General features: G+C 35.9%; 1 protein-coding gene and 1 non-coding gene across 8 annotated transcripts in view; one reads left to right on the plus strand and one right to left on the minus strand.

Moving 5' to 3' along the window:
* Nachra3 (nicotinic acetylcholine receptor alpha3 subunit) overlaps positions 1-14,093 on the plus strand; it is a 99,690-nt gene that overhangs the window by 42,864 nt on the left and 42,733 nt on the right. Inside the window, exon 3 of one of the 7 annotated variants that reach the window (XM_072019628.1) lies at positions 8,771-8,842. The exons of 5 other annotated variants lie outside the window; for them this stretch is intronic. The gene's annotated coding sequence lies outside the window, so the exon portion shown is untranslated. Of the gene's footprint in view, positions 1-8,770; positions 8,843-9,105; positions 9,717-14,093 lie in introns of those variants that run through there. One more of the 7 variants, XM_072019629.1, reaches the window with a different exon arrangement.
* Positions 2,768-2,841, minus strand: Trnan-guu (transfer RNA asparagine (anticodon GUU)). The gene has a single exon. It is a non-coding gene; the product is annotated as a tRNA-Asn (tRNA).

The raw sequence follows: 14,093 nt of genomic DNA on the forward strand, positions 1-14,093 counted from the left end.
TGATTCCATTTAAAAACTATCGCATAAAGGATATCCTTTCTTATCCTCATAATAAGAAGAAAGAATTCGCGAAAGCCGATCGAATTTGCAGGAAATCGTAGAATACTCTGGTTCTGCAGACGAACAGCTCCGCCAATCGAACTATTCGTATTCCTCGTAGACCCTCTAAGCCTAATATTCTAATATGGCGGTGGCCTAAGCTCCGACTCGCTCGCCCAATCTCCATCATATCTTCTCATCTCAGTCTCGAACCAATTTCCTAATCTACAGCTGAAAATCCACCCTCGAATCCCGGATAATCGTGTCTCCATTCGCATTTTCGAAACGTGCACGCTTTCACTTAACGCTCTACCGACAACACAGTCTCTAATCTGCGTTCCTTTTTATTTTTTTTTTTTTTTTTTTCATCGTGTTCCCAGTTCCCGGTTTCGCACAGGATCGCGTTACAGTTTCTGAGACCCGAGACTATTAAGACAGCGGAGGTTCCCTTTACAGAAAAATAAAAGAAGAGAAGTAAATTGAAATAAATTTACACAAATATGAGATAAAATTTACTTTCTAGTAAGTTATGTTAAAAGATCTGTATTATGCATTTGTAAAATACAGGTATCCTTCTTTCATTCTTCGCGGCGAATTTGCGGAATGTTACTAATTTTATCATGTTTGTATACTTTGAGCGCACGTATCTGCGCGTCTCGGCACATACAGTGACGGACGGAAGAAAGTTTATAAAATGGAATAATTTTACAAAATGAGTATATATTGAATAAAAGCAAGGAATCGATATAATTTATACCACAGAACAGACGACTGTTACCAACTTGGTGAACAATTTTTAATACAACAGTTACCAAAACTCGTAGTTTTAAATCTTTCATCCGTCACTAAACGTGCGCCCTCTATGCGACGTGCGACGTCTATGTGTGAAAATAATTCGCTACGTTACGTACTCGTAAAATAAGATGCATTTTCCTTTTTCTTTTTATAGCGAGACCCGAGGCTATAACCTTCACTATACCCCTCCCCCTTAATCCGCGCTTGATTTCGCATATCGCGGATTTCACTGCAGCCACGAATGGGATACGCGCGTGTTCTCGCGATCTACGGGTTATCACTGAGACACAGTGACGCTAGAGTGGGGAAACAAACTACTGGAAGTAGGGATTTTAGCGGCGGAGCGAATGGTGGGGCTACGGATAAAACAGAGTTCCAACAAGCGCCAGCGGCAGATGTTTGCGCTTGTACAGACGTCGTTCTAGACGCAGTTCAAAGTTAAATGAGGTCGGGAACGTGCAGCCATATAACCCGTAATACTGTGGCAACGAATTCGTGGACTGACGAATCTGACACATTACTCCGTAATGCTCGAAATTGTCGAGTCGCTGCCTTGCACCGTCTCAACCTTCTCCTCTTTATTACTAAACCACCATTGATCGGTTACGACTTGCTTGATACACGCCACAGTTTATCATTACTAAAGTTCCGAAGAAAAGCTTCTTGCGATTCGCTCTTTTTGAAAGCTTGTGTGCAATGCTTCGTGGAGATGTGAAGGGATTTGTTGATCGAGGACGAGTAAATAAAGCTGTAAATGTATGGAACTGAAGTTTTTGGGAATTTTTAATTGGAGCAGAGATATATTATTTTATATATATATATATATACACGTTCGTAATATACAGAAACACTCGTTGTTTCTCTAATATATTTTCCTTTACGTATGGAAATTTGCGAAAAATCCAAAGTAACTAAATAAGTTCAAATTCCAATTCCAAAATTTAGAAAATCTATTTTTTAAGGTTATATAAAATTCAAATATTATTAAAGACAAAAAAGCCTTAGTACATGATTACTCAATTTACAAGTTTTTCATTAATGGTTTTGTGCACAATTTTTTGTGCAACTTCATTACATATTCTTCTTACGAATTACTATAAAAAAAAATAGTCAGAGTTAGCATCAGAAATTCCTCTGACCACCGTCGTTGCGAGTGATGGAAGTCAGGGAGCGGAGTTTAATCATGAATCATCTCCGACAATCATCATCTGCTATTTCGATCAGTAGTACACCTACTGTCTGACTACCGATACATGTTCTCTGCTTCAAGATATTACTTCGACCGACTAACTTTAAATGCGAGAACTCGTAACTCCATATAGACATCTAGCGGTGGCTAGGAAAAATACTTAACACAAATGTCAATATCTTTAAAATTTCGTATCTATTAGTTACAAACTAATACTAGAGATAAACATCCACAAAGAATTAAATAATTTTATTTTTCAATAATTCATAAATAAAAATATTTCACATCTTTTTCCATATTTTTATTAGTAGTTTTCTAAATCTTTGGTGTTTATCAATATCTTTTTCAAAGCTTAATTATTTATAAGTTATGACGAATTATTCATTTCATTCATAAACCTATATACTATAATTCTTGAATACAATGATCCTAATACATTAATGATATGATCGTTTATCGTAGTATCCTTTAAATATTCCGATAGATATCATATAGTATAAAATCTTTGAACATAGCAGAAAAGAAAAAGGAATTTTTCATAACAATTTCTTTTCTTTTCTTTTCTATAAAATATACTTACATAACACAATAATGAAACGTTCACATCTGCACACATTTCCATGTAAAAATTATTTAAAACTATACGATACATTTGCAAAAAGGTAAAATAAACATAGAATACATAACAGAAAAAGCATTATGATTGGTTAATTTATTTATAAATTAAAAAGTGACAAAATAAATCGCCCCCGGGTGGGCTCGAACCACCAACCTTTCGGTTAACAGCCGAACGCGCTAGCCGATTGCGCCACGGAGGCGGTTGAGATTCTGGGCTACGATGTAATGAGATAAGCCGTAAACATCTTTTGATTCTAACTTTTAATTAATATTTATATAAAAGTCATATAATTTATTTATACAATAGTATCTTTATTCGATAAAATTCTGATTACGTAGTAATATCACATCCTATGTTTTACGTTTTATAACTTAACTTGTAAATGTTTCATTAATGTTCTCCGATATATTTTGACTGAATCATCAAATTGGCTTTTGTGTTTTGTTTCGTACACCTATATAATTTTCTACAAATAAGGATTTAACGCAGATAAGGGTTTTGAATGAAAAAAAGGAGAAATATTGGAGAAATATGGACAACGTTGTAGGAATTATAATATAAACTTAAAATTCCCTTTTGGAATTATCTGTATCCTTGTCTCCCTTTTGTTGTATCTAATGACCAACCGTCATTGTTAAAGGAAAATTATTAACATAAAATGGCCAATTATGTGCTTTACATATTTTTATCTTTCCTATATTACTTATTCCTCTCGAAATGAAATAAGCGGAAACGTCTTCTAATGCGAAAGGATGCACAAAAGACGGCCGGAAGGAAATTGTTGGCCGGAATTATCGAATATTACGCGATAAAAATATGCATCACCGCGAGTGCTTTTCTGCGTGGGACAGGGACATTTAATCAGAAAATCCATCAAGAGATTGCTTCTGGGCAATTTCTTTTCTCTTCTGTAGCGAACCAACATCCTCATCTCCCTCTGTAATTCGCTCTTCTTTACCTTTGCTAAATTTTTAAGTAAAAACATTCAAAATATATTAAATATAGTTTCCCTATTCGATTATTATAATTCTTATAATCTGTAAATTTGTATTTTACGCGTATTTGCGCGTATAAAAAGTAGGGCATATTTATACATAAATTATGCTTTTACTCAATCTGATAGGTAATACTGTCGGAATATACGGAAGACTAAATGGAAGTATTTGATAGGTCACGTTAATAGAGACATACGTACATTAATAAATGCAGAGATTTGATTATACGGTGAAATCAATTGGTATGTGCATAAATTCCACGGTTAGTTCAATAACCTTAATAAATTCACTAATAACACATTTACCAATCAGGAAGTGGTTATACTAGGAGCAGAGAATTACAGTTCCGTACCGGACGACTGTGCAAACTTTAACCCACGCTTTTACTAGAGATATTAACATATCCTCGATGTTAATAAAAAATATAAAACGGTCGTAAAACGTAGAACTGAAAACCGTTGTGAACAGAGAACATTCATATCTACAGAATGATATTTACTCTGTAAACCTCGTACATAATAATTCCTCTATTTTTTCGTCTTCTTTTTTTTTTAGGAAGAATTTCTCCTCTTTTTCAAGCCTTTTTCAATCTTCTTAATATAGAATCCTGAAGGTAATAGTTGCTGTATAAATGGAGACAGAACTAATACAATAAAGTAGAATAATATGTTGATAAACATATAAAACAAAATTTAGAACATATACGTGTTATGACAATTTTCAAAAACATTGTAAAATGTTAAGAATTCTTTTGCTCCCTTATCCTTTTAACAAAAAATTCGACAAATTTTTTAACGATATTATTTCACATTTTCTCCGTATACACTCGGTGCGTGAAATATTTTGTAATATTGAGATTGTTACACAACCGTGAGATATTGTTTAATAAGGGCAGCAGGTTGGTCACGAGGTAGGCGCAAGGGCCACGAAGTTATCGTTCGAAAAGTAGAACTGTCGGCGAAAAAAAATTTAGTGCAGCTGTTGTACGGCCCCTGATAACATTACGTTTCGTGGCCCGTATTCTGTCGAGCACGCGATCTCTACCCAATCGGGGCCTCCTTATCTCGACGTCAGCACGACCTTATCGTTAACTCCGAGTATTCGACTGAAAAAAATGCACACCGGCATCGCGTACCTTTTTCCTCTTCTATTCCTCTCTATAAATCCTCTCGAAGGAGCCCTCTTTGCAGATGCTTATCGTTATTTCTGTCCCTTATCCATGGAACTTATGATATTCCGATATTTCGATATATAATAAGATTGATATTTTTTTTTTTACTTTTTTTATTCTTTAACATCGAACTTTTATGTGCTTACGGCAAGAAAATATCAGAATTGATTGCAATTGTTTATTTCAATCTGAATTTTGGAAACTAACATGTAATTATTCTAAATATATTTGATGTAATAATATTTGGTATAATAAGTAAGTTTGCTACAGAAAGCTAATTGTTGTTGCGTTGTATTATGATATTAACTATAACAATTTTTTATCAAAGGGCAGATTTTTAGGGAAATAGAAAATCGAAAAATTAAAATTCTTATAATATTTTATAATTTTATTCTTAAGGGGTGAAAATATTCGACAGTTTGTACAAAGAATCTTTTATGAGGACCAACGATCCTACTTCTACTTTTAAAAATGTTATACATGCTATGTTACGAATATTTCCTGTAAAAGGAACAATTTTCTTTTATCTAAAAATCTTTCTTTCGAAAGTTTTATCTCATAAAGTAAAAATACAATCGTAATTTGCTTCTCCTTTGAGTCGTACCTATCTGCTACAAAAAAAAAGCTGGAATCCATTGGATCGTTGAATAAAAATGACAGTAGTTAAGGAGTTCATGTAAATCGGCGCTCGAAAAAATTCAGAGAAAAGGTATAGGTATTTAAAACAAAAAGGGGAGAAAGAGAGACGAAACCAGCTTCGTCTAACGAGAAAAACGGGAAAAATAACGAGTGTTTATGAAAGGAAGTTTTATGGTTCGTCACATCGATGGTGCGCGGCGATTGATCGATTGTCCATCATTGAGAGTCTGGAAAAACGAGCTTTTCGGTGTCGACGCTCAAATAATAGCCCGCGGTGTTCGATATGCAAAATTGTCCTGCAATCGACGACCCATGAGACCAAAAAATGAAAGATGAAAAAAAGTAAACGAGATTCGAAAACATAGTCGGAAACCAATAGCATGCATACGCCAAACGGAAGTTACCAACCGCCATAATTATTCCATGTGTCTCGATTTGATATTCTTCATCTGCGCTTTTTTCATCTACTTACTTGTACATTTTATTTTTGCTCTTGTTTCTACTTTGTTCTCTTTTTTTTTCGTTTTCTTCTTCCCATCTTTGGAAAGAAGTTAACACTTTGGTTTATGTATACATTTTATGGCTATATTTGTTAAATTTAATTATTAGTTGACATATTTATGGTTTTTCGAGTTTCGATCGTATTTATTAGTACACTTTGTTCCGATGTCTCGTGAGCATACAAGTTCACTTTATCAAAGCAGACCCGAAAAACCGATCAAAAGCTAAAAAACCACAAACGTGTTTAATCATCGTAAAAGCTTAAAATCTAAAAGTAACTGCATATTAGCCTCTGAAACATGTCTTCATATAAATCTTCGATTTTATGAACCGAAACGTAATTCAAAATTAGAGTGGAGAGTTGATTCGGCCATATATATGTATAGTTGGTCACAAGTGTATCTCGATATTATAAAGCAAGAGTTTAATGCAGATCGATGAGTTTGCTAGGCGTTACCGATTTCGCCCTTTTTTCTACCTTCCCTTTTTTCCTTTTTTTTTTGTGTGTGTGTGTGTGTTCTCTTTTTTAGTTTTTGCTTTTTCAACGAGCTGAGGCGAAGTAACTTCTTTTTTGTTGGAAACAAATTTAGGCGAAACAATTGAATACAAAGCTGCTGCATTCCATTTTCCGCTTCGACACGACTCGTCGTTTCTCGTTCCGGGCAGCTTTTTTTTTTGCCACTCCTCTGTACTTTCTCTCCGTCGATATCTATCGGAGAGATATTGAAAGGATGGATTTTCATTATCGCGCCCCCTTTAACCCCCTCGCCTCATCGATTCTCGATTTCAATCGTTGAAATAGATTCCCCTTCTCGCGATTTCGATATTAAGTTCAGCTTTTTTTCCGAATTCTGTACCTGGCCAAAGTCCTTTCTTTTCGTTATTCCTGAAGCAAAGCGGAACAACAAAGTATCGTATTACAATTTGTTGAAATTTCTCACCGATTGTACGAAAAATATTAATTTTAATCGATTATGTCTAGTAACCATTGTGAATATAAGTTACATCTACTAAATTCACGTGATTTCATTTTATCCATATTTTTCAGCAAGATAATATTAATTAAAAATTTCTAAGACTATTAATTTATTAGTTTCCTGTCAAGATCAACGATATTATTAGAAATCAAGTTTACTAACCACAATTTTCTGATAAAACTATCACGTAGATGTTTTGCACGCGAAACAGATACATTTTACCAAGAAATATCTCCGTTTACCGGTAGATTTTCCCTGGTTAATATACGGGTTACGTCGAATTCCTGCCGGAGATCTCGTAATTTCCGTAACCCGGGCTATTTATTTCCTGATGACCATCAAGTATATCTCCGTTTACTTAGCGAACTACTATCTTGCTACATTTACCGTGGTATTCGATTCGTTTACTCGATACGGGAATCCTGATCAGGCTATCTGTACCTGAGCTCTGTTAAATTCACGATAACATCTTTCTGAAATTATATAATTACTTAAATAATTGCTACGCTATCGATAATCGGAAATTCATTCTATCTCGAATAAATATAAGTTTCTAAACGATTTCTGTATCAATCAGTTTACCGAAAAATAAAAAATTGTATTAAAAAGAGAAGAAGATCTGTTCGCTTTTTGTTACTGTTTAATACCTAAATTAATTTTTCATATGAAATTCTTATCTTTAATGCAGAACAATCTCCAAAGATGAAACGACGATTACTTTAATAATTCAACATTTTTATATTCAACCTCATTAAAGATATTTGAATAAACTTTAACTATCCGATAAAAGTATACGTAAGGGAAATGTAAATGAAAAATTCTATCACGTTCCACAAAGAATTCTCAACTTAATTCTTTATGCTTTTCGTCGACGTATTTCCATTCATCAGCAGACACCATTTTCCCTTCGTTACTCTATCTTGTCGCGTTATTTACGAACACCACAATTTGCTTACCGGCTTTCTGTATTTTCATCAACGTCTACATCGCACGATTAATATCCGACGTACTCGTGACAACGAATTGCAAACGAGTTCCCTGTCTTCTCTCTCTTTCCATCGACCTTAGAGAACTTAAGATACTTAAAGCAAATCGTGATCTACGAGGAGCTGGTAACAGGGCTTGGCACATCGAGGGAGCGGCTGACTTGGCTCGAATCACCTCGTTTTTCGAGCCGCTAATTAAGAAATACTTCCCTTAATGTCTACTCTAGCAACACAGAGACGTACTTCAGCCAACCACCCCCCGTGTTTCATCCATGTCCACCACGCCTTTTTCTAATCTCATCGCTATTTCAATGGGAATTGCGGGTCGCTTTATATGGAAAGACTGATTTCCAAGGTTTACTCTTTAGTAGGATACATCGGAGGATCTGGTCAACAGGTGGTATGGTTAAAAGGTTGATGGTACAAAGTAAAATTAATGGGTACGATTCTTTTAGCACATTTTGAGTAAAGTTATAAATATGAAATACCGCGGATACTATGTACGTTGTTGTTTCAATGGAGTTGGAAGCGAGGTGACAAATAATTTTATCACTACTTTTTAATACATAGCGATGTTTGATTGTACTCTTTGCTTATATATTTCCTATATATCTCAAAATCATAATCGTACAATCGTTAAAGATAATATATTTATTTGTATGTATAACAAATTTTATACGGGATGTTCCTACATTGTTCCGCATAACTTCACCAGCAGATGCTACGAGTGAAAATAAGATGTTGAGAAATTCTGACGTAGATTCGAAATAACAACGTATTGGTTTTCATCCGATAGAGCATAAGAACAGATTGACGATATTTATTTGATAGGGTGTTTTAAAACATGTTTTTTCCTTAGGTTGCCAAATAAAGACAAGAATATCCATCCGGTGTGAATGAATACCCTGTCTTGGATCAAATCTATATATACGTATGTCTAACATATGTTTTAATGCGTCGCAGTATTGTAGTTATTAGTTTGTGTGCGCCATGGGATGAAAAAGCTTAAAAATCGCCGCTCTACGTAAATGTAAATGAAAATTGCTAGATCCACCGTTTTCCCTTCCACCGTTCCACCTACCTGCATTAGCCTATTCGGTCAGAAGGGGAATCCCCACCAAATTTCGACCGAACTAGATCCACCATCGAGTCCTCGCAATGTCAAACCGAAGTCAGTTAATCCGCGCCCCTCAAACCGAAACCATCGCGTTGCTCGTTCCTAACGACGATTTTAGAACTTGTCCCTGAAAGCAAACATCGCCTGGGGGCCATTTGACAAGAATTTATTTCGTCTAGCCGCTATCAGCGCGCCTCTCCTGCCGGTGCAACAGGTGATTACACGCGTTCGGCAAATATCGTCCAATTAAACGTCCCTGGCATCGCCGTTTGCCCGGCACTCGTCACTTTCTCTCGTCGATGCCTGCCGATTCTCCAAACCATTCGGCAAATTTCCTGGCTACGTCACGAACGTTGTCCACGGGGCAATTCGCGCTCGTCGATCAACCGACGAACGAACGAACCGCGTCAATTGAGAACTAATCCTACCTCTATACCGCTGGCACTGTGCTACCAACGCTCGAATTCGATGTACAATGTAACACGTGTTTGGAGGGCGAGCCGTAGGATCACGTGTCGGGAGTCGAGTGAATTATTGTCTCTGTTGTGAAATTTGTGGACAGTTGTGGCAGTTGGTGGTGTGTTGCTCCGAGTCGATAGAGATGGTGTAGAGCGATGAAAGTTTGGGCGAACATTTGTAGAACTGTTCGAAAGTGTCCTCCAGAGTGGACGAAGTTGATGGGAATTAGGTGAGTTTACACACATATACAGTAATATTACGCGGTACTCATTTAACACAACCTGAAACTTGTCACCACGTTTTCGTATAACGCGATTGCAAAATTATCTATGTACGTGATGTATAAAATTATCCATTTACGTGATTCATCTTCCGATATACAATCAAAAATTAGGAAACGTATTCCTTGTTAGGAAAATTTCTTGTTGCTAACAATGCCCGATGCATGCGCTTGTCAAATGTGCAAACATCTAACAGAATGTACAATCCCTTTACTCTTATACTTAATCTACCTATACTTAATCCATTGCACGTGCAAACTTACGTGAAACTGAATTAACATTTAGTAGGGAAAGTTACCGGAAAAAATTATCCTAAATTATATAACCGCATTCCCAATTCAATAACGCAATTTTAAAAACTCGTTTCTTCGTGTCTAAAGGTATGGCTCCTTCTCGAACTTCAGGACTATTTTCACCCTTTTCTGCGAACAATTGCCAATTGTAAAAGATACATGTGAAATATTCCTGTAGCATACTATAAACGTATCACTGCATAACTTCGCCCAATGTATCTTTTTTTTATCAGGTCAATGTAACAAAGACATATTCTCTTGTACTATCTACCCAAATAAATTTCCTGCAACTTCCTTTGGAAATCTCTAGCAGATTCCCATCAAAATTAATATCTTCCTCGACATTCGCGTGAAAAAGTCGTGAAACACGAAATCCAAAATTTTTTCACCCGCTGTACGTCAGTCAAACTGTCTGTTCTCTTTCGTCCTTTATCCCTGACCACCCGTTTCGATGAAAGCCGGGCACGCGGAATATTTTAACATACACAATTGACTGGGCGCTCGTTTATTGGATCGAGGCATAGATGCACGTGTGTGCATGTTCAGAATGGCCTTCGAATTCCAGGGCGGAATCATGGTCGTGGGGACAGGGCGAGGAATAGGTTAGCGGGGAGGACCTTCGAACCTATTGGGATTTTCAATTGAACGGACACGGAACGTCGTGGAATTCGTGTGCGCCTCGAAAGTCGAGGAATGAAGTAATCCTCGCTGAATGAATGACCTTTTCCGCGGCGGCGCGACTTCACGGTACTCGTTGCACGGTTCATCGCGATTATGCGAATCGTAGGCATTCCTGGATTATTCTCGAGCACGCGTGGATTCATTATTGTGTTCCTTCTTTTTCTTTTCTCGTTTTGCTGCTTCAAGGAAGGTAGACGAGTCTCGATTATACTTCATCGTGGTACTATATGTACATAGAGAGTTTTAGAATTGGTTTCTAGTTTGAAAATTGAATTCGGGAGAGAGGGGAGGTAGTTGGTTTTGATAATTGATATTTGCTTTGGAAAATTAACATTTCTTTACTCTTATCGCGTTTTATGATCAATAGAAGCCAACGTTTAATTAACAAGGGATGTTACACTGTTAATTAGGTTATACAAATCGAAAACATAATGGGTGGATATTTCTGATGATATAAGAGAGTTCCTGTAATAAAATATCTTTACGTTGAACGTTCATAATTGGAATTTTTGCTTGTTAAGAAGATCGTTTAATTCAAGAAATATAGAGCTTTCAGATTACGACATTTTGTAATCAAATATCATCCAAAGATCATTCAACGTGTTGGCTGTCATAGGTGGCTCGTGTTACTATATCATTTAGAATGATTGAAGTAAGATAAATTTCATAGGCTAAAAAATTACTAACAGTGTGAATGATTCAGATGACATGGTCAGAAAAAATTGGCAAACACGATGTGATAGTTTGCAAAAATTAAACGTTACGACGAATATGGTACATTTCAATTTGTTGCGACTGCCAAGGCAAGATGTATACATATCATAAATTCGCATGGAAGTAAACATGTTACTTTTATATCAAATTATAAAAAGTTTTATAAATAGTTGTCAAAACACATTTCCATGACGTCGAAGAATCTATCGAACTTTCTCCGTGTGTACCGTAAAAGCATACATTCTAGCCCCTTGTACATCGAATCTGGGAAACTCCCCCATAAAATAAGACAAGCCAGTTCTCCCATTACATCGATTTTACTTTATTTAGCAGCATGATCCATCCAAGACCTAAGGAACGACGACTGTTCCTTACAAATTCTTATCTGCCACGCCTTACTCTTTCCCTTTTCTTCCCCTCCGTTATTCTCTCGCGAAGATAGGGATGAAAGAGCGTCAAAAGTCGGCCCGAGAAACCCGGAAGACAGCAAGTTTCGCTGGTATTGCAGTCGTTACACGGTTGAAAGTTTAAGCTTCCCGTCCCCTTGTCAGCTGAACGTGACGCGCTCGCACGACGACGAACTTCGTCGCCTTATCGTCCGGCTATAAATATTTGATATGAAATCCTTATCCCCGGTAAAAGACGAAAATCCATTTGCCGTGACGAAGAAATAATGCAGAATCCAGGGAAATATGGGCGTGCGCTCTTTCACGGCGGGGCGGGGGCCTTCTGTGAACTTTGGATAATGCAGGTCTCGAAACGTAGCGACTTAGCGAACGACAGGTTGCTCGTTAACCTTTCACCTTTATTTCCGCGTCTCGAGACACTGGAATCGGTAAAGGTTGCTTCTTAATACAGTTCATCCCGTTTGCGTCGAGCTTACACACCAAGACGAACTTTTTAGCGACGCTATTTTATTCCGATGGTATTCGAATATAAAGCAATAGATATTACGCTAAGAAATTTCGAAGATTGAACAAATCTGTGCAAACGTGATAACCATAAAGCAGTTGTTTATGTATTTTCATATGTTTAGAAACATAGGCAAAGAGGGATTTGCTTCACCTATTAAATATTACGAGTACTGTACCTTGAATAGTTTAGATACTTTTGCATATTATATTCGCATCCTGTGCATTTCTGCATCTATGAATGTATAAACATCCGTAAAGTGATAACATATGGACGGTGGCGAGGATATAAATAGGGGAAAATTATTGCATTGGATTCATCTTAATTTAGCTCGTATTCGTTACCACGAATAAAAATTTAGAAATCGTCCTATGTTTATGGTGCTTCAAAATATGTAAGAAACCTGCTTTTAAATCCTTTATTATAGAGTAAGCATTTCCTTATTCATACGCTTGTTATCGCATGCAATAAATGCAGTATAAGACAGGAGGAAAATTAATATTTCCAGGACATTTGGAAGCCCTTTGATTAACCCTTGATATTTTTATCGCAAAACGTGTGAAATCTCGCGTCTTATTAGGAAAAACCGGAGAAATATATATATGTATCTTTGAAATATCGTGTAAATGACACGAAACGAGATATTTTGTGCACAGATAAGAAAGGGTTAGTGAACGTCTGTTAATATCGATTGAATATCGATAAAATATCGATTAAAATAAGAAATTTGTTCTTGGCCTTTAGTCTTTTGTTCGGAGATTCGTTTTATTCTTCGTCTGACTTCGTCGTATTAGATTCGGGACAAAGACCCGTTCAATGATCGCCAGGGGGTAGTTTGACTCGACTTCTAGTTCAACCAGCGTAGAGAACTTCTTTCACAGGGTAGTTTCGGAGGCAATGAGGAATTTGGATCTGGTCGATCGATGAGTTAACACTCGTTACGTGCCACGGAATTTCGTTTGAACCTTTGGAAACTTGACCCATCGTTTGAAATTGCTCTTTCTTTTCTTCATTTCTGCTGCCTTTAATCCTATCTCTTATATCAACGTGACAACGATGATCATGCCAGCGTCTGAAGTTTTTCGGATCCTAAACATACAAATCAAAGTCGCTGCTCTTTTTGTATGAACAACGATTTGTTTCAAACTTAAGGAATATAAAATGTAAATAAAAAATCGTTACTAAATTATTTTAAGGAATTAAATATTTTTATTTTCTAATTTTCTCATCTCTAAACTTACTAATAATATTCTCGTAACAAAGTATTTTTAGAATATTCATTTCTATGTACAGTCATGGCAGTGTATTAAATTTTCGTTGCGAAAAAGTAGCGCGTAAATAATTTTTTACCAGTTTCAGTACGGAGAAATGTGGATATAATTTTGTTTTCTATTATAAAATTCAACTTTTCAGAAGCAACGAATACATTCTTAGTTTTACTTAATATATCAAACTGTTCAATTTCCACTTTTAACTCACCAACATTTTATTTTACAACTTTAATAGTGTAATATAAATTGGTATATATAATAGTGTAAAATAGTATATATAATAGAAATAATATGAATTTCTGTAATATAAGTTTTACATATAAAGTATAAGGTACATAAATTTAACGCACAAACTCCTTCCAACTGTACATTGTTCTCAATGTTATTATCGAAAAATATTTTGTTTGTAATTCATCATTGTTTTCTATATTTCATTGGAATAATATTTTCAGTT

Source organism: Bombus fervidus, chromosome 16 (assembly GCF_041682495.2).
Source record: "Bombus fervidus isolate BK054 chromosome 16, iyBomFerv1, whole genome shotgun sequence".
Classification (NCBI taxonomy): domain Eukaryota; kingdom Metazoa; phylum Arthropoda; class Insecta; order Hymenoptera; family Apidae; genus Bombus; species Bombus fervidus.